General features: G+C 41.0%; 1 non-coding gene and 2 pseudogenes across 1 annotated transcript; all 3 read left to right on the plus strand.

Annotated features, from left to right (window-relative positions):
* Positions 1–3,514: 3,514 nt before the first annotated feature.
* Positions 3,515–5,508, plus strand: LOC121502260 (small subunit ribosomal RNA). The gene has a single exon (XR_005990903.2). It is a non-coding gene; the product is annotated as a small subunit ribosomal RNA (ribosomal RNA).
* A 530-nt stretch (positions 5,509–6,038) lies between these two features.
* LOC121502255 (5.8S ribosomal RNA) lies at positions 6,039–6,217 on the plus strand (annotated as a pseudogene).
* A 386-nt stretch (positions 6,218–6,603) lies between these two features.
* On the plus strand, positions 6,604–15,828 carry LOC138929287 (large subunit ribosomal RNA; annotated as a pseudogene).
* Positions 15,829–21,961: the final 6,133 nt, after the last annotated feature.

Below are 21,961 nucleotides of genomic sequence, written 5' to 3' on the forward strand. Positions count from 1 at the left end.
CATTCAAGAGGACTGGGTCCAATGTGCCCGAATCACCGTAAACACCACCCACGGAGATATCACAGTAGCCGCTGCCTATTGTCCTCCCAGACACAGGGCCACGGATGAGGACTTTAGCATGCTTCTTGACAGCTTGGGCCCAAAGTTTGTAATTGGTGGGGACTTTAATGCCAAGCACACCTGGTGGGGGTCCAGGGTCTGTAATCCAAAAGGACAAGCGTTGTGCAGGCAGGTTCTCTCCCGCAACCTCAATTGCCACGGAACTGGTGCGCCGACCTACTGGCCCACCGACCCCGCCAAAATACCGGACGTTCTGGACATTGCAATCTCTGGTGGCTTGGACCCGGCAAGAATTGAGGCTAGAGAGGTTGAGGATCTACTGTCAGACCACAGCGCGATCGCCGTCTCCGTTTACGCTTCAGCCATGTTGAGATCTGCCCGTAAAAAGCTGATCTATAAAACGTCCGACATCAGCAAATTTCATCACTGGCTAAATAGCTCCACTGCCTGCAACCCACCGCTGGATTCACCGGAAGACATCGAAGCGGCCGTTGAGAATCTCACCACCCAAATCCAGGAGGCAGCGGCATATGCTGCGCCAAGGCTTTCAATCCAACCGAGAGACACCAGCAGGGACGTCCACTTCTGGAATCCGCGGGTGAACGAGCTTAAGAATGAGAAAAGGCGCCTTCGACGAGTATGGTTTCTCTCTAGAAACCCTAGAGACAAGACCGCTCTTAACAGAGCCACCAAGGAGCTTAAAGAAACGTTGGCTAGTCTAAGGAAGGAGGCCCTTGACAGCTTCGTAGGGCAGCTTGAACCGGGTGACCCTCACCACAATCTATGGAATGTCACTAAGCGCATAAAGAGGCCAATAAAGAGGATTCCTCCCATAAAAAAACTGGACAACTCATGGTGCAGAACTGAGGTTGAGAGAGCCAACGCATTCGCGGAGCATCTGGAGGGGGTTTTCACGCCAATTAATCGCTGTACTCTCGATGACGCAATGGAAACGGACCGGCTCCTGGCAGAACCGCTCGATGACTCCGAGCCGATTCCCCAAGTCACGCAAGGGGAGATCTCCGAGCTATTAGCTGCATTGGGTAACTACAAGGCACCAGGTCATGATGGCATCAATGCAATTGCATTAAAACTTCTTCCACCCGTAAGCAAGACACTAATCACGTCGATAATAAATAAATGCTTGCAAATGGGGCACTTTCCATCATCATGGAAACGTGCCGAAGTAGTTATGATCCCCAAGCCGGGCAAACCGGAAGCTTATCTTGCCTCCTATCGACCGATTAGCTTACTGCCAGTACTCTCCAAAATCCTCGAAAGAGTATTTCTGAACAGAGTATTGCCGGTGATGGACGAGGCTGGTCTGATCCCCGATCACCAGTTTGGCTTCAGGCGCTGCCACGGGACACCAGAACAAGGGCATAGAGTAGTGCAATATATATTAGACGCCTTCGAAAACAAAAAATATTGCCTTGCGGTTATGTTGGATGTAAAGCAAGCTTTTGATCGGGTCTGGCACCCTGGACTCCTTCTAAAGCTCAGAAACGGACTGCCTCAGCCATATTTCAAGTTCCTCAAGTCATTCCTGGAGGGCCGAAGGTTTGTCGTCAAATGTGGAGAAGCACGCTCAAGCGTTAAATATATACGTGCTGGGGTCCCCCAAGGAAGCGTTCTCGGGCCGCTACTATATAACGCATACACGGCTGACCTCCCGGTTCTACTTAGCCCCAACTTAATGGCAGCCACATATGCCGATGATACCGCTTTTCTCACGGTAGGAGACACCCCAGCAGAGGCCTCCCAGATAATGCAAGAGCAACTCGATCTTCTCAACACATGGCACAAAAAGTGGAATATTGCTGTCAATAGCGATAAGTCCTCCGCCACTACCTTTTCCACCCGCCGCGGCAACTGCCCTTCAGTTAGTCTCAACGACGATCCGATACCAGAGGTAGCCACTCCGAAATATCTCGGTTTCACGCTGGACAGAAGATTAACCTGGAGACCGCACCTGTTGAAAAAGCGTCGCCAGGCTGAGGACCGCGTCAGGGAACTCTACTGGCTAATGGGCAGAAGATCGAAGCTTCCGACGTCGTCAAAGATCCTGATATACAAGGCAATCATCAGACCAATTTGGACTTATGGCATCCAATTGTGGGGCACCGCGTCACATTACAATCTGCAAATTATCCAGACCTTCGAGAACAAAGCACTTCGCACCGCTACCAGTGCGCACCCCCTACACGACAACGCCACAATCCATGAAGTTCTCAACTTCCCCTGGGTAGAAGACGAGATCAAGCAGAGCAGCAGACGGTACATGCAGAGGCTTCACGATCACCCCAACAATTTGGCAATCAACTTACTGGACAACAGCGAACGGACTAGGAGGCTGATGAGGACCCATCCTCTGGACCTCCCCTGGGACTAGCCGCACAGAAACCACCCTGAAACTGAAAAAAAAATTATTGTTAAGTAAAATTACAAAATTTAATGATTGTCCGGGAAGGACAGTTTTAAATAAAAACACCCAGCTCGAAAAAAAAAAAAATATATATATTTTGTTCAATAATATGAAATATTGATGGTATTATATGAAATATGCAAACATTTTATATGTTTGTGCATTTCAGTACCATATTAAATAATTTTCTCTATTTATATAGGGAAACTATACGGTGGGTGGAAAATGCAGTTATAAATACCCGTTTTCAAGACATCGGTGCAAAAAACCTATATAAGATGGGCAGTGGTTGTCCATCAAGTATAATACAAAATGTTATGTGATTTCATATATTTTTGATTATACTAATATTAAATGGTTTAAATCATAAATAATATCGTTATAAAATTTGTTATCTAAGTTTCTTAGATTTTTGGCTTAGTGCGATATATATTTATTATAAAAAGATAATAGAGTTGAAACAATGGCCAAAATTGAATAACAATTCTAGTTTCCAATTATTATCGTTAAATTATGGCGGTAGGCAGATATAATTTATATTATATTTGATCCTACCACAAAAAATGTGTTGCATTAATATTAATTTTTAGTATTATTGTATTCACATATCACAATATGATTTAAGTTTCATTTTTATATGTAACTTTTTCATATGTTCTTGGTTTTATATTAATATATTACCATGAGAAATGCTTTTACGAAAATAATAAATTTTAAATTTATTATCAAATTGCAAATGATTTAATTCAATATTAATATTGATTAAACAAAATTGTATGGGTGATACAATTATGTATGTTGGAAATAAAATGATATTTTTGAATGAAATATATGCATATATAAAAAATGTATTAAAATTAAAAACATAAATTTATATGAATACAAATGCTGCGAATACGATTGCTATATAATTATGGCCGTATTCGATGAGAAAAAGAAAAATATATATTGATAAAATCTGTATACAAATATTTATATTGCTAATTTCTATTCACTAATATGAAAGAAATATGAAATAAAAAAAACATTATTCTGGTTGATCCTGCCAGTAGTTATATGCTTGTCTCAAAGATTAAGCCATGCATGTCTAAGTACACACGAATTAAAAGTGAAACCGCAAAAGGCTCATTATATCAGTTATGGTTCCTTAGATCGTTAACAGTTACTTGGATAACTGTGGTAATTCTAGAGCTAATACATGCAATTAAAACATGAACCTTATGGGACATGTGCTTTTATTAGGCTAAAACCAAGCGATCGCAAGATCGTTACTTTGGTTGAACTCTAGATAACATGCAGATCGTATGGTCTTGTACCGACGACAGATCTTTCAAATGTCTGCCCTATCAACTTTTGATGGTAGTATCTAGGACTACCATGGTTGCAACGGGTAACGGGGAATCAGGGTTCGATTCCGGAGAGGGAGCCTGAGAAACGGCTACCACATCTAAGGAAGGCAGCAGGCGCGTAAATTACCCACTCCCAGCTCGGGGAGGTAGTGACGAAAAATAACAATACAGGACTCATATCCGAGGCCCTGTAATTGGAATGAGTACACTTTAAATCCTTTAACAAGGACCAATTGGAGGGCAAGTCTGGTGCCAGCAGCCGCGGTAATTCCAGCTCCAATAGCGTATATTAAAGTTGTTGCGGTTAAAACGTTCGTAGTTGAACTTGTGCTTCATACGGGTAGTACAACTTACAATTGTGGTTAGTACTATACCTTTATGTATGTAAGCGTATTACCGGTGGAGTTCTTATGTATGTTAAAATACTTGTATTTTTTCATATGTTCCTCCTATTTAAAAACCTGCATTAGTGCTCTTAAATGAGTGTTATTGTGGGCCGGTACAATTACTTTGAACAAATAAGAGTGCTTAAAGCAGGCTTCAAATGCCTGAATATTCTGTGCATGGGATAATGAAATAAGACCTCTGTTCTGCTTTCATTGGTTTTCAGATCAAGAGGTAATGATTAATAGAAGCAGTTTGGGGGCATTAGTATTACGACGCGAGAGGTGAAATTCTTGGACCGTCGTAAGACGAACTTAAGCGAAAGCATTTGCCAAAGATGTTTTCATTAATCAAGAACGAAAGTTAGAGGTTCGAAGGCGATCAGATACCGCCCTAGTTCTAACCATAAACGATGCCAGCTAGCAATTGGGTGTAGCTACTTTTATGGCTCTCTCAGTCGCTTCCCGGGAAACCAAAGCTTTTGGGCTCCGGGGGAAGTATGGTTGCAAAGCTGAAACTTAAAGGAATTGACGGAAGGGCACCACCAGGAGTGGAGCCTGCGGCTTAATTTGACTCAACACGGGAAAACTTACCAGGTCCGAACATAAGTGTGTAAGACAGATTGATAGCTCTTCTCGAATCTATGGGTGGTGGTGCATGGCCGTTCTTAGTTCGTGGAGTGATTTGTCTGGTTAATTCCGATAACGAACGAGACTCAAATATATTAAATAGATATCTTCAGGATTATGGTGTTGAAGCTTATATAGCCTTCATTCATGGTTGCAGTAAAATGTATATTGTGTTTGAATGTGTTTATATAAGTGGAGCCGTACCTGTTGGTTTGTCCCATTATAAGGACACTAGCTTCTTAAATGGACAAATTGCGTCTAGCAATAATGAGATTGAGCAATAACAGGTCTGTGATGCCCTTAGATGTCCTGGGCTGCACGCGCGCTACAATGAAAGTATCAACGTGTATTTCCTAGACCGAGAGGTCCGGGTAAACCGCTGAACCACTTTCATGCTTGGGATTGTGAACTGAAACTGTTCACATGAACTTGGAATTCCCAGTAAGTGTGAGTCATTAACTCGCATTGATTACGTCCCTGCCCTTTGTACACACCGCCCGTCGCTACTACCGATTGAATTATTTAGTGAGGTCTCCGGACGTGATCACTGTGACGCCTTGTGTGTTACGGTTGTTTCGCAAAAGTTGACCGAACTTGATTATTTAGAGGAAGTAAAAGTCGTAACAAGGTTTCCGTAGGTGAACCTGCGGAAGGATCATTATAGTATATAATTTTCCTTACCGTTAATATATAATATTATTAATAATATTAATGAAATTGCCAAAGAAAAAAAATTAACATTGTAAACAGCAACCAAGCAAAGCTGAATGTTAAATGAATAATAAAAATCAATTAATGGAAAATAAAAAATTTGCGTGTATATGGACCATAATATACAGGCGTTGCGTAATGTATTGTTCATTATTATTATGCGCATACATTGGTTAATGCAACAATCTGAAATGCATAATGCTGTACCTGGTTATTCAGGTTAATGTTTTATATAAAATTACACCAATATATTATATCGAAACCAAAAAGGCTTATATTATAAAAATGATTAAAACTACAGATATGTATATTGTTTATATGAAACTAAGACTTTTCGCAACATTTATTTTGGATTTAAAAAAAAAAAAAAATAACAATGTTAAATTTATTGAAGGAATTGATATATGCCAGTAAAATGGTGTATTTTTAATTTCTTTCAATAAAAACATTTCTGATGATATATATAAACCAAATTATTAAAACTCTAAGCGGTGGGTCACTCGGCTCATGGGTCGATGAAGAACGCAGCAAACTATGCGTCATCGTGTGAACTGCAGGACACATGAACATCGACATTTTGAACGCATATCGCAGTCCATGCTGTTATGTACTTTAATTAATTTTAAAGTGCTGCTTGGACTACATATGGTTGAGGGTTGTAAGACTATGCAAAATAAGTTGTTCATAAATTTCATTGTATGAATTTTATAAGCACATGGTATATTATTGGATATAATAATTTTTAAATTTTTATATTCATAATATTAAAAATTATATGAAAAACATTATTCTCACATTGTTGTAAATATTTGAATGTGAAAACGAAGAGAAATATTTTCTTTTTTAAATCAAATAATACTGAGAAATGTCTAGCATAAAAAATATGAAAATATTTTTCATCTAGGATTGTCTCTTATTAATGATGAAAAAATTGAAAAACCGTTGTAAATGTTATTATTCTTCGTTGGGTTTGTCAAAAAATGGCAAATTTAAAATGTAATGTTATTTCTATATAAAAAGAATTAATGCAAACAAATGTTTTATACAACCTCAACTCATATGGGACTACCCCCTGAATTTAAGCATATTAATTAGGGGAGGAAAAGAAACTAACAAGGATTTTCTTAGTAGCGGCGAGCGAAAAGAAATCAGTTCAGCACTAAGTCACTTTGTCTATATGGCAAATGTGAGATGCAGTGTATGGAGCGTCAATATTCTAGTATGAGAAATTAACGATTTAAGTCCTTCTTAAATGAGGCCATTTACCCATAGAGGGTGCCAGGCCCGTATAACGTTAATGATTACTAGATGATGTTTCCAAAGAGTCGTGTTGCTTGATAGTGCAGCACTAAGTGGGTGGTAAACTCCATCTAAAACTAAATATAACCATGAGACCGATAGTAAACAAGTACCGTGAGGGAAAGTTGAAAAGAATTCTGAATAGAGAGTTAAACAGTACGTGAAACTGCTTAGAGGTTAAGCCCGATGAACCTGAATATCCGTTATGGAAAATTCATCATTAGAATTGTAATATTTAATAAATATTATGATAATAGTGTGCATTTTTTCCATATAAGGACATTGTAATCTATTAGCATACCATTATTTATCATAAAATATGGCTTATAGTTTATTCAAATTATTATGCTTGCATTTTAACATAGAATAAATGTCATTAATTTGATAAAGTGCTGATAGATTTATATGACTACAGTGCGTTAATTTTTCGGAATTATATAATGGCATGATTATCATTGATTTTTGTGTTTATTATATGCACTTGTACGATTAACAATGCGAAAGATTCAGGATACCTTCGGGACCCGTCTTGAAACACGGACCAAGGAGTCTAACATCTGTGCAAGTTATTGGGATATAAACCTAATAGCGTAATTAACTTGACTAATAATGGGATTAGTTTTTTAACTATTTATAGTTAATTAACACAATCCCGGGGCGTTCTATATAGTTATGTATAATAATATTTATATTATTTATGCCTCTAACTGGAACGTACCTTGAGCAGATATGCTGTGACCCGAAAGATGGTGAACTATACTTGATCAGGTTGAAGTCAGGGGAAACCCTGATGGAAGACCGAAACAGTTCTGACGTGCAAATCGATTGTCAGAATTGAGTATAGGGGCGAAAGACCAATCGAACCATCTAGTAGCTGGTTCCTTCCGAAGTTTCCCTCAGGATAGCTGGTGCATTTTAATGTTATATAAAATAATCTTATCTGGTAAAGCGAATGATTAGAGGCCTTAGGGTCGAAACGATCTTAACCTATTCTCAAACTTTAAATGGGTAAGAACCTTAACTTTCTTGATATGAAGTTTAAGGTTATGATATAATGTGCCCAGTGGGCCACTTTTGGTAAGCAGAACTGGCGCTGTGGGATGAACCAAACGTAATGTTACGGTGCCCAAATTAACAACTCATGCAGATACCATGAAAGGCGTTGGTTGCTTAAAACAGCAGGACGGTGATCATGGAAGTCGAAATCTGCTAAGGAGTGTGTAACAACTCACCTGCCGAAGCAACTAGCCCTTAAAATGGATGGCGCTTAAGTTGTATACCTATACATTACCGCTAAAGTAGATGATTTATATTACTTGTAATATAAATTTTGAAACTTTAGTGAGTAGGAAGGTACAATGGTATGCGTAGAAGTGTTTGGCGTAAGCCTGCATGGAGCTGCCATTGGTACAGATCTTGGTGGTAGTAGCAAATAATCGAATGAGACCTTGGAGGACTGAAGTGGAGAAGGGTTTCGTGTGAACAGTGGTTGATCACGAGTTAGTCGGTCCTAAGTTCAAGGCGAAAGCCGAAAATTTTCAAGTAATAAATGACTATATAAAAACGTTGGCAAATAATATACTTGAATAATTTTGATCGAAAGGGAATACGGTTCCAATTCCGTAACCTGTTGAGTATCCGTTTGTTATTAAATATGGGCCTCGTGCTCATCCTGGCAACAGGAACGACCATAAAGAAGCCGTCGAGAGATATCGGAAGAGTTTTCTTTTCTGTTTTATAGCCGTACTACCATGGAAGTCTTTCGCAGAGAGATATGGTAGATGGGCTAGAAGAGCATGACATATACTGTTGTGTCGATATTTTCTCCTCGGACCTTGAAAATTTATGGTGGGGATACGCAAACTTCTCAACAGGCCGTACCAATATCCGCAGCTGGTCTCCAAGGTGAAGAGTCTCTAGTCGATAGAATAATGTAGGTAAGGGAAGTCGGCAAATTAGATCCGTAACTTCGGGATAAGGATTGGCTCTGAAGATTGAGATAGTCGGGCTTGATTGGGAAACAATAACATGGTTTATGTGCTCGTTCTGGGTAAATAGAGTTTCTATCATTTATGGTGGTTACTTGTTCCCCGGATAGTTTAGTTACGTAGCCAATTGTGGAACTTTCTTGCTAAAATTTTTAAGAATACTAGTTGGGTCAAACCAATTATAACGATTATCAATTAACAATCAATTCAGAACTGGCACGGACTTGGGGAATCCGACTGTCTAATTAAAACAAAGCATTGTGATGGCTCTAGCGGGTGTTGACACAATGTGATTTCTGCCCAGTGCTCTGAATGTCAAAGTGAAGAAATTCAAGTAAGCGCGGGTCAACGGCGGGAGTAACTATGACTCTCTTAAGGTAGCCAAATGCCTCGTCATCTAATTAGTGACGCGCATGAATGGATTAACGACGGACGTGCTTTCGGGACGCTCGTGATTCTTTCGTCGTAAAACTGGTTTCCGTTGTGAAATATAAATCAAAAAGTGGACAAATCGGTGTCTTAGTGCTTCGCGAAAACGTTGGCAGTGTTTTCACAAGTGCAAGTGGAATTGGCAAGCTATAAATTGCAATTTTTAATTGCAAATTTTAAGCAAGCAAAGCGCACGTGCTGCTGGTGGAATTTTCCATCAGCTGCTGAACAGCTGACTGTGCGGTTGGTGTCTTCGCTGTGCGGTTTCGGTCCTTGCTGTGCGGGCTCGTGTCTGCGGAGAGCTTGGCATAGGTGGCGCCACTCTATTTATAGGTGGAGCTAGTCTTTGTGTCAAGTCGACAACAGGAGGAGCCAGTATCGTCGGGGTAAGTCACACTCACCCACCGATGGAGAGCGACAGCAGCATGAGCGCCATGAGCGCCACATCTGCTAAGTCGGCGAGAGGCAGGCGTAGAGGCCGTCCTGCCTCTAAAAACTCGGCGCCTACGCAGGCAAAGCTTATGGCTTTGTCGAATATGGGAGCACCCGCAGCCGTCGGGACTCTGGAGGAGGAGTTGTCCTCGCTGGAATGCCAGCCGACGACATCCGCTGCCGCAGCCGCTGCCGCTGCTGCTGCTGCCGCTGCCCCCGCCGCTGCCCCCGCCGCTGCCCCCGCCGCTGCCCCCGCCGCTGCCCCCGCCGCTGCCCCCGCCGCTGCCCCCGCCGCTGCCCCCGCCGCTGCCCCCGCCGCTGCCCCCGCTGCTGCCCCCGCTGCTGCCCCCGCCGCTGCCCCCGCTGCTGCCCCCGCTGCTGCCTGCATCGTAGGCACCGCTGCTGCTGCCACTGCTGCCGCCCGTGCTGGGCAGGCTGCTATGCTGGCAGAGCTGTCGGCCACGCAGCGTATGGTGCGGAATAGTTTCCGCAGCTTAGGAGGAAACACTGAGGAGCTGTCACTGGCGATCAGCCGGTACGACGAGCTCGTGATGGCTCTCATGCTGAGATGCGGAGAGCTGGAGACTCGCTTGACCATGCCGCCGCCGCCACCCCCGTCGCTGCCAGTTGCCGCTGGCTTCCCGCAGCTGCCGCAGGTTGCACCCACCGCTGCCCCACAGACCACTAAGGTTCGTGAGACGTGGTCGGCGGTGGTGAAGTGCGACGACCCGGAGCTATCGGGAAAGGCGATAGCTGAGAAGGTGCGGAAGATGGTGGCACCCTCCCTCGGGGTCAGGGTGCACGAAGTGCGCGAGCTCCGACGAGGTGGTGGTGCGTTTATCCGCACACCCTCGGTTGGAGAGCTCCAAAAGGTGGTTTCCTCAAGGAAGTTCGCCGAGGTGGGGCTCAATGTGGCACGGAACGCCGCCGAGAAGCCCAAGGTTGTCGTTTACGACGTGGACACCGCGATCGGCCCTGAGGAGTTCATGCAGGAGTTCCACGCCAACAACTTTGACGACGAGATGACCGCGTCGGAGTTTAAGAAGGCCGTCCACCTGGTGACCAAGCCGTGGAGCGTCACCGACAGCGCCACGGTTAATGTGACGCTGGAGGTTGACGAGAGAGCGATGACGAAGCTCGATGTAGGCCGGGTCTACATCAAGTGGTTCTCATTCAGGTGCCGGTCGCAGGTGCGCACCTATGCCTGCCACAGGTGCGTGGGCTTTGACCACAAGGTCGGTGAATGCAGACAGAAGGCCAATGTCTGCCGTCAGTGCGGACAGCAGGGCCACACCGCGGCGAAATGCCAGAACCCGGTGGACTGCCGGAACTGCCGACATAGAGGGCAACCCTCGGGGCATCACATGCTCTCGAGTGTGTGCCCGATATACGGCGCGGTGCTAGCGAGGGTGCAAGCTAGACATTAATGTTTAGCTTCATCCAAGCGAACTGTGGTCGAGGCCGAGCGGCGACCATCGAGCTCGGAGTCCGCATCAGGAGATCGGGCGCAATGTTCGCACTGCTGCAGGAGCCGTATCTTGGCGGCGATGGATTGGATGTGCTGCCTGATGGAATGAGGATGTTCACCGACCGGCGCGGGAAGGCAGCCATCCTAGTGGACCACCAGGATGCCATCTGCATGCTAGTGGAGACCCTCACCACCGATTACGGCGTATGTCTGGTCGTTAAAGGGAGATTTGGCTCAATCTTCCTTTGCTCGGCATACTGCCAATTCGATGCGCCTTTGGAACCGTACCTCCGGTACATGGATGCGGTCCTGCTGCAGGCCAGCAGAACCCCCGCAATCCTGGGCCTCGACGCGAATGCAGTATCTCCCATGTGGTTTAGCAAACTCTCTCGGCATGCCGAGGGGCAAGCTAACTACGGCCGGGGTGAGCTGCTGTCTGAGTGGATGCTGGAGGCAAGAGCCGCCGCCCTAAACCAGCCAACAGAGGTGTACACGTTCGATAACTACAGAGCTCGTAGTGACATCGACGTGACAATCGTCAACGAGGCAGCATCTATGTGGGCCACATATGAGTGGAGAGTGGATGAGTGGGAGTTGAGTGACCACAACATTATTACTGTTGTGGCCGAACCAACTACCACGAGCACAGTTGAGAGCATAGCTCCTGTGCCATCCTGGAACTTCTCCAATGCACGTTGGCGACTGTTCGAAGAGGAGATGGTGAGTAGAGCAGCCGAACTTCCGGAAGACTTCTCCGAATCGCCGTTGGACCAGCAAGTCTCGACCCTGCGCAGTATTGTGCACAATGTGTGCGATATTGCGCTGGGGCGAAAGACGCCAGGATCGCCCAGCAGGAGAGCACGTTGGTGGACTGCCGACCTCTGCGCTGCACGGCGCGAAGTCCGGAGACTTCGCCGCCAACTCCAGGATGCCCGGCGTCGTGATGACGATGCCACTGCGGAGCTGCTAGTGGTTGAGCTGAGGCGTACCTCGGCCGACTACAAAAAGCTGATCTGGAGGGCGAAAATGGAGGATTGGAAACGCTTCGTGGGAGATCACTCAGATGATCCATGGGGGCGTGTCTATAAGATTTGCCGAGGACGCAGAAAGTGCACGGAGATTGGGTGCCTCCGCGTGAATGGCGAGTTGATCACCGATTGGGGTGATTGTGCACGAGTGCTCCTCCGTAACTTTTTCCCAGTTGCGGAGTCAGATGCACCGATTGCCATCGCGGAGGAAGTCCCACCGGCCCTCGAAACATTCGAGGTTGATGCTTGTGTACCTCAGCACCTAGCATCGTTGCTTTCCCGATGCATCCAATCGGGATACTTTCCCAGCAAGTGGAAGTGTCCACGAGTAGTGGCACTACTCAAGGGACCCGAGAAGGACAAGTGCGAGCCCTCCTCGTACAGGGGAATATGCTTGCTGCCAGTTTTTGGTAAGGTGCTCGAGGCAATCATGGTGAATCGGGTGAGAGAAGTTCTTCCGGAAGGCTGCAGATGGCAGTTTGGATTTCGCCAAGGACGATGTGTGGAGGATGCCTGGAGACACGTGAAGAGCAGTGTTGCGGCCAGCCCGGCGCAATACGTGCTCGGCATTTTCGTGGACTTCAAAGGAGCATTCGACAACGTCGAATGGAGTGCTGCACTGCGCCGACTGGCCGACTTGGGATGCCGAGAGATGAGCTTGTGGCAGAGCTTTTTCTCCGGCCGAAGAGCAGTGATCCGAAGCAGTTCCGGTACTGTAAATGTGCCGGTGACTAGAGGTTGTCCGCAGGGATCAATCAGCGGACCATTTATTTGGGACCTGCTGATGGATGTACTGCTTCAGCGCCTCGAGCCGTATTGCCCTTTGAGTGCATACGCGGATGATCTGCTTCTTCTCGTCGAGGGAAATTCCCGAGCCGTGCTAGAAGGAAAAGGAGCGCAACTAATGTCCATCGTTGAAACGTGGGGAGCGGAAATCGGCGTTGCCGTTTCCACCAGCAAGACGGTAATAATGCTGCTTAAAGGTACCTTGAGACGAGCGCCGACGGTAAAGTTTGCTGGAGCAAACCTGCCGTATGTGCGCAGCTGTCGGTACCTTGGCATCACGGTCAGCGAAGGAATGAAATTCCTCGCGCACATAGCTTCGCTTCGTCAGCGAATGACCGGAGTCGTTGGAGCATTGGCGCGTGTGCTTCGAGTCGACTGGGGTTTCAGTCCTCGAGCCAGGCGGACCATATATGCCGGACTCATGGCACCTTGTGTGCTGTTTGGTGCTTCGGTATGGTATGACACCGCCGAACAAGTAGCTGCCAAGAGGCGACTTGCGTCCTGCCATAGGCTGATCCTACTTGGATGCCTCTCGGTATGCCGAACAGTGTCCACTGCGGCACTGCAGGTTCTTGCTGGAGCTCCCCCGCTTGACTTGGCTGCTAAGCAATTAGCAGTCAAATACAAGCTTAAGCGTGGATACCCGTTGGAGGAGAGCGACTGGCTCTACGGCGAGGACCTGGATGGTCTAAGCTGGGAGCAGAGAGAGATGCGTATAGAGGAGTCTATGCTGCTGAGTTGGCAGAACAGATGGGATGACCACAGCGAACCAGGACGGGTGACGCACCGGTTCGTACCAGATGTTACTCTTATCTATCAAGACCCAAATTTTGGGTTCTCGATGATGGCGTCTTTCCTGCTTACAGGGCACGGGTCGCTCAATGCATTTCTGCATGGGAGAGGCCTCAGCGATACCACTGCTTGCGCATGTGGTGATCCACACGAGGACTGGATGCACGTGTTATGTGCTTGCCCCCTATATGCAGATCTGCGAGACCTTGATGGACTTGGTGTGCAGCGCGTTGGCGAAGCTTGGACGTTTGAAGGAATCTTGGTTGATCGCGAGAGGACCGAACGACTGATGGCGTTTGCAGAGGAGGCGTTCCGCAGGAGGAGGGGCTTTTAGCCCAACATCCCTGCCGTGTGGTTAGCGGCGAAGAATACTGCCACAGCCTGCCATTGCTTGTCGTAGGAGGCGACTAAAAGGGCAAAGGGTGCTCTATCCGGGCTTGTCGGAGCCAAAGGAGTGAGGCGCACCGAGCCTCTAATTTCGGTACCACGGGTTGAGCAGTTCTCCAAGGCTGCTCATTGAGGTAGGCCCCCTTGTGGGAGTATCGTGGTGGCTGTGGTTATCCCAAAATCGCGGGAGATCCCTCGGGATCGACGTGGAGTTGCGTTCTCAACCTGGCACTGTGACCATCAGATCAGCAGAGACGTTAGATAGGTCTCGACCCCTCACAAAGGGGGAGTGCACGCCCGACTAACGTGCGCTCGAATTTGTACCGGGGTGGTTGCTATGTACATAGCTATAGCTTCCAGTCCGGGGCGGTTGGCTGGCGCTTAATCCAGACTGTTGCATTATGTGGCCAGTTCTGGCCACATTGAAATGCTGTGGTTGTACTCCCTTCAATGCGGAACACGCCACATAAAACAAGTACGGAGGGATCCGATTCACACCTGTCCCTATCTACTATCTAGCGAAACCACAGCCAAGGGAACGGGCTTGGAATAATTAGCGGGGAAAGAAGACCCTTTTGAGCTTGACTCTAATCTGGCAGTGTAAGGAGACATAAGAGGTGTAGAATAAGTGGGAGATATTAGACTTCGGTTTGGTATCGACAATGAAATACCACTACTCTTATTGTTTCCTTACTTACTTGATTAAATGGAACGTGTATCATTTCCTAGCCATTATACGGATATGTTTATTATATCTTATGGTTTTGGGTTTTGATGCAAGCTTCTTGATCAAAGTATCACGAGTTTGTTATATAATCGCAAACAAATTCTTTAATGAGACGATGCATTTATGTATTTTTGATTTGAAAATTTGGTATAACTCCAATTACTCAGGTATGATCCAATTCAAGGACATTGCCAGGTAGGGAGTTTGACTGGGGCGGTACATCTCTAAAATAATAACGGAGGTGTCCCAAGGCCAGCTCAGTGCGGACAGAAACCACACATAGAGCAAAAGGGCAAATGCTGACTTGATCTCGGTGTTCAGTACACACAGGGACAGCAAAAGCTCGGCCTATCGATCCTTTTGGTTTAAAGAGTTTTTAACAAGAGGTGTCAGAAAAGTTACCATAGGGATAACTGGCTTGTGGCGGCCAAGCGTTCATAGCGACGTCGCTTTTTGATCCTTCGATGTCGGCTCTTCCTATCATTGTGAAGCAAAATTCACCAAGCGTTGGATTGTTCACCCATGCAAGGGAACGTGAGCTGGGTTTAGACCGTCGTGAGACAGGTTAGTTTTACCCTACTAATGACAAAACGTTGTTGCGACAGCATTCCTGCGTAGTACGAGAGGAACCGCAGGTACGGACCAATGGCACAATACTTGTTCGAGCGAACAGTGGTATGACGCTACGTCCGTTGGATTATGCCTGAACGCCTCTAAGGTCGTATCCGTGCTGGACTGCAATGATAAATAAGGGGCAATTTGCATTGTATGGCTTCTAAACCAGTTACTAGTTACATATAAAAGCATTATTTAATACAATGACAAAGCCTAGAATCAATTGTAAACGACTTTTGTAACAGGCAAGGTGTTGTAAGTGGTTGACCAGCTGCCATACTGCGATCCACTGAAGCTTATCCTTTGCTTGATGATTCGATTTATTTTTTTTGTATTTGTTTTGTGTGATGTATATATTTTGCTATATATACACTCACCACCGATATGTTTGATATATAACAAATATACTTTTAAAGTATATTTTGCTTATATAGAAAACATTGATGAAAAGGCATAATAATAAATTGGCAAATAAAAAGATATATTGAAAAATAATATACTTGTGTGATGTATATATTGTGCTCTATATACACTCACCAATGTATATGTTCCAAACTGTTGGTAAAAAGGAACAAATGTATAAAAACACATGATTCATATATAACAAATATACTTTTAAAGTATATTTTGCTTATATAGAAAACATTGAAAAGGCATAATAATAAATTGGCAAATGTGAATATATTGATATATATTAAATGTAAATATGATATAATGAGAAAGTAAAGTTGGAAAAAATACATATGGAAATATGATATAATGAGAAAATAAAGTTGGAAAAAATACATATGGAAATATTATATTATGAAAACGTATAGCTGGAAAAATATACATATGGAAATATTATATTATGAAAACGTATAGCTGGAAAAAATACATATGGAAATATTATATTATGAAAACGTATAGCTGGAAAAAATACATATGGAAATATTATATTATGAAAACGTATAGCTGGAAAAAATACATATGGAAATATTATATTATAAAAAATAAAGTTGGATAAAATACATATGGAAATATGATATAATGAGAAAATAAAGTTGGAAAAAATACATATGGAAATATTATATTATGAAAACGTATAGCTGGAAAAATATACATATGAAAATATTATATTATGAAAACGTATAGCTGGAAAAATATACATATGAAAATATTATATTATGAAAACGTATAGCTGGAAAAAATACATATGGAAATATTATATTGTGAAAACGTATAGCTGGAAAAAATACATATGGAAATATTATATTATGAAAACGTATAGCTGGAAAAAATACATATGGAAATATTATATTATGAAAACGTATAGCTGGAAAAATATACATATGGAAATATGATATAATGAAAACGTATAGCTGGAAAAAATACATATGGAAATATTATATTATGAAAACGTATAGCTGGAAAAATATACATATGAAAATATTATATTATGAAAACGTATAGCTGGAAAAATATACATATGAAAATATTATATTATGAAAACGTATAGCTGGAAAAAATACATATGGAAATATTATATTATGAAAACGTATAGCTGGAAAAAATACATATGGAAATATTATATTATGAAAACGTATAGCTGGAAAAATGTACATATGGAAATATTATATTATGAAAACGTATAGCTGGAAAAAATACATATGGAAATATTATATTATGAAAACGTATAGCTGGAAAAAATACATATGGAAATATTATATTATAAAAAATAAAGTTGGATAAAATACATATGGAAATATAATATAATGAGAAAATAAAGTTGGAAAAAATACATATGGAAATATTATATTATGAAAACGTATAGCTGGAAAAAATACATATGAAAATATTATATTATGAAAACGTATAGCTGGAAAAAATACATATGGAAATATTATATTATGAAAACGTATAGCTGGAAAAATATACATATGAAAATATTATATTATGAAAACGTATAGCTGGAAAAAATACATATGGAAATATTATATTATGAAAACGTATAGCTGGAAAAAATACATATGGAAATATTATATTATGAAAACGTATAGCTGGAAAAATATACATATGAAAATATTATATTATGAAAACGTATAGCTGGAAAAATATACATATGAAAATATTATGGAAATATTATATTATGAAAACGTATAGCTGGAAAAAATACATATGGAAATATTATATTATGAAAACGTATAGCTGGAAAAAATACATATGGAAATATTATATTATGAAAACGTATAGCTGGAAAAATATACATATGAAAATATAATATTATGAAAACGTATAGCTGGAAAAAATACATATGGAAATATTATATTATGAAAACGTATAGCTGGAAAAATATACATATGGAAATATTATATTATGAAAACGTATAGCTGGAAAAAATACATATGGAAATATTATATTATGAAAACGTATAGCTGGAAAAATATACATATGAAAATATTATATTATGAAAACGTATAGCTGGAAAAATATACATATGAAAATATTATATTATGAAAACGTATAGCTGGAAAAAATACATATGGAAATATTATATTATGAAAACGTATAGCTGGAAAAAATACATATAGAAATATTATATTATGAAAACGTATAGCTGGAAAAATATACATATGAAAATATTATATTATGAAAACGTATAGCTGGAAAAAATACATATGGAAATATTATATTATGAAAACGTATAGCTGGAAAAAATACATATGGAAATATGATATAATGAGAAAATAAAGTTGGAAAAAATACATATGGAAATATTATATTATGAAAACTTAAAGTTGTAAAGTTTTATAATATAATATATATAGTCGTATTATATGAAATATGCAATTATTTTAAAATATATGGGTATTTTGATACGATTATAGAGATTTTCTCTATGTATACCATTTTCCCCATACGATAAATGGCCTGGTGCCAGACAGCGGGGCCAAAAACCTATATAGGGTAGGCAGTGGTTGTCGACCGGTCATTGTTCAAAATATTTGCTTTGCATATATTTTGTTCAATAATATGAAATATTTTATAATATAATATAAAATAATAGTCGTATTATATGAAATATGCAAACATTTTGAAATATTTGTGTATTTTGATACGATTATAGAGATTTTCTCTATGTATACCATTTTCCCCATACGATAAATGGCCTGGTGCCAGACAGCGGGGCCAAAAACCTATATAGGGTAGGCAGTGGTTGTCGACCGGTCATTGTTCAAAATATTTGCTTCGCATATATTTTGTTCAATAATATGAAATATTTTATAATATAATATAAAATAATAGTCGTATTATATGAAATATGCAAACATTTTGAAATATTTGTGTATTTTGATACGATTATAGAGATTTTCTCTATGTATACCATTTTCCCCATACGATAAATGGCCTGGTGCCAGACAGCGGGGCCAAAAACCTATATAGGGTAGGCAGTGGTTGCCGACCGGTCATTGTTCAAAATATTTGCTTCGCATATATTTTGTTCAATAATATGAAATATTGATGGTATTATATGAAATATGCAAACATTTTATATGTTTGTGCATTTCAGTACCATATTAAATAATTTTCTCTATTTATATAGGGAAACTATACGGTGGGTGGAAAATGCAGTTATAAATACCCGTTTTCAAGACATCGGTGCAAAAAACCTATATAAGATGGGCAGTGGTTGTCCATCAAGTATAATACAAAATGTTATGTGATTTCATATATTTTTGATTATACTAATATTAAATGGTTTAAATCATAAATAATATCGTTATAAAATTTGTTATCTAAGTTTCTTAGATTTTTGGCTTAGTGCGATATATATTTATTATAAAAAGATAATAGAGTTGAAACAAAGGCCAAAATTGAATAACAATTCTAGTTTCCAATTATTATCGTTAAATTATGGCGGTAGGCAGATATAATTTATATTATATTTGATCCTACCACAAAAAATGTGTTGCATTAATATTAATTTTTAGTATTATTGTATTCACATATCACAATATGATTTAAGTTTCATTTTTATATGTAACTTTTTCATATGTTCTTGGTTTTATATTAATATATTACCATGAGAAATGCTTTTACGAAAATAATAAATTTTAAATTTATTATCAAATTGCAAATGATTTAATTCAATATTAATATTGATTAAACAAAATTGTATGGGTGATACAATTATGTATGTTGGAAATAAAATGATATTTTTGAATGAAATATATGCATATATAAAAAATGTATTAAAATTAAAAACATAAATTTATATGAATACAAATGCTGCGAATACGATTGCTATATAATTATGGCCGTATTCGATGAGAAAAAGAAAAATATATATTGATAAAATCTGTATACAAATATTTATATTGCTAATTTCTATTCACTAATATGAAAGAAATATGAAATAAAAAAAAACATTATTCTGGTTGATCCTGCCAGTAGTTATATGCTTGTCTCAAAGATTAAGCCATGCATGTCTAAGTACACACGAATTAAAAGTGAAACCGCAAAAGGCTCATTATATCAGTTATGGTTCCTTAGATCGTTAACAGTTACTTGGATAACTGTGGTAATTCTAGAGCTAATACATGCAATTAAAACATGAACCTTATGGGACATGTGCTTTTATTAGGCTAAAACCAAGCGATCGCAAGATCGTTACTTTGGTTGAACTCTAGATAAATTACCCACTCCCAGCTCGGGGAGGTAGTGACGAAAAATAAAAATACAGGACTCATATCCGAGGCCCTGTAATTGGAATGAGTACACTTTAAATCCTTTAACAAGGACCAATTGGAGGGCAAGTCTAGTGCCAGCAGCCGCGGTAATTCCAGCTCCAATAGCGTATATTAAAGTTGTTGCGGTTAAAACGTTCGTAGTTGAACTTGTGCTTCATACGGGTAGTACAACTTACAATTGTGGTTAGTACTATACCTTTATGTATGTAAGCGTATTACCGGTGGAGTTCTTATGTATGTTAAAATACTTGTATTTTTTCATATGTTCCTCCTATTTAAAAACCTGCATTAGTGCTCTTAAATGAGTGTTATTGTGGGCCGGTACAATTACTTTGAACAAATTAGAGTGCTTAAAGCAGGCTTCAAATGCCTGAATATTCTGTGCATGGGATAATGAAATAAGACCTCTGTTCTGCTTTCATTGGTTTTCAGATCAAGAGGTAATGATTAATAGATGCAGTTTGGGGGTGTACAATTTCGTCAAGAAGATAATTGCTCGCAGCTGCCACCAGCCATCTATTGATAAGATTGCATCTGGACGCTGCCCATCTACCTAAATAAACTAGGGGAACTCGCGATACCCGCGTCACGCAGGTCCGCGCACACATGTGTGATTACGGGTCATAAACAAGAATCCCGCGATCGGTCACGTTCTTCACACCATTTGCATGCAGACGTCACAGGAATTAGTTATCTAAGTAGTTCCCATGGCTGTATCCAGCTGTTTATGTTTTTATAGGATAAACCCATGTAACCCAAAAGTAGACCTAAGTAAATACCCTTTGACCCGAAAACATGTATATAAACCCCATGCAGTATCCAATAAAATCAGTACGAAAAGAACTCTTTGAGTATTCACTTCTCCGCAGCCCAATTGGTATTGTACTTATTGCGGCGACCATTGCCACTGGTACTGAACCTGAGGCACGCAACTAAAACCATTTCAGCATTAGGATTTATCCTGAATCCGCACATTTGGTGACCCCCGACTACGATCCGCACTCTGTTCGAAAAGTTGATTTAAAGTTCTTTTAAATCAATTAAAGAAATTACGATAGTGATTATTGGGTCAACATTTGGTGACCCCCGACTTGGAAACGCACTTGTTTTCGAAATTTGATTTAAATTATTTTAAATCAACTGCAGCAATCACGTTAGTGATTAAGTGGTCATATTTGGTGACCCCCGACTTCGAACCGCATTTTGTTCGACAGTTGATTAAAAAAAAAAAAAAATTTTTTTCAAGTCAACTGAAGCAATCACGTTAGTGATTAATTGGTCAACAAGGCGACCAATCAGCATTTAAACAGAAGTTCACTTGGCGAACTCTGGTGCTAACTGCTAACAACTTGGCGATAGACAGTCAAAAAAAAAAAAAAGAAGCAATAAAGGTCAACAAGGCGACCTGAGATAACTCAAAGCACAGATTTGGTCAACTCGGCGAACCAATCTGCAATTTCTACGTGATTACGATACTTTTACTAATATTAATAAACCACGGTGTGAGTCGAGGCACATCATAACAAAATACCTCTTAAGGTTTATTTAATAAAGTAAAATGGCATCGTCAAATATCACCACGTTATTGGATGAACAGCAGGCGCTGGGCGAGCGCATTCAATCTCTGATAAGGAACTTCAAGAAGGATTCCGACAGCAGGAAAACCAAACCTGCATATTATACGGAGCGGTTGGCAAATCTGGAGGGACTCTGGACAAATTT

This window comes from Drosophila kikkawai, chromosome X, assembly GCF_030179895.1.
Source record: "Drosophila kikkawai strain 14028-0561.14 chromosome X, DkikHiC1v2, whole genome shotgun sequence".
NCBI lineage: Eukaryota > Metazoa > Arthropoda > Insecta > Diptera > Drosophilidae > Drosophila > Drosophila kikkawai.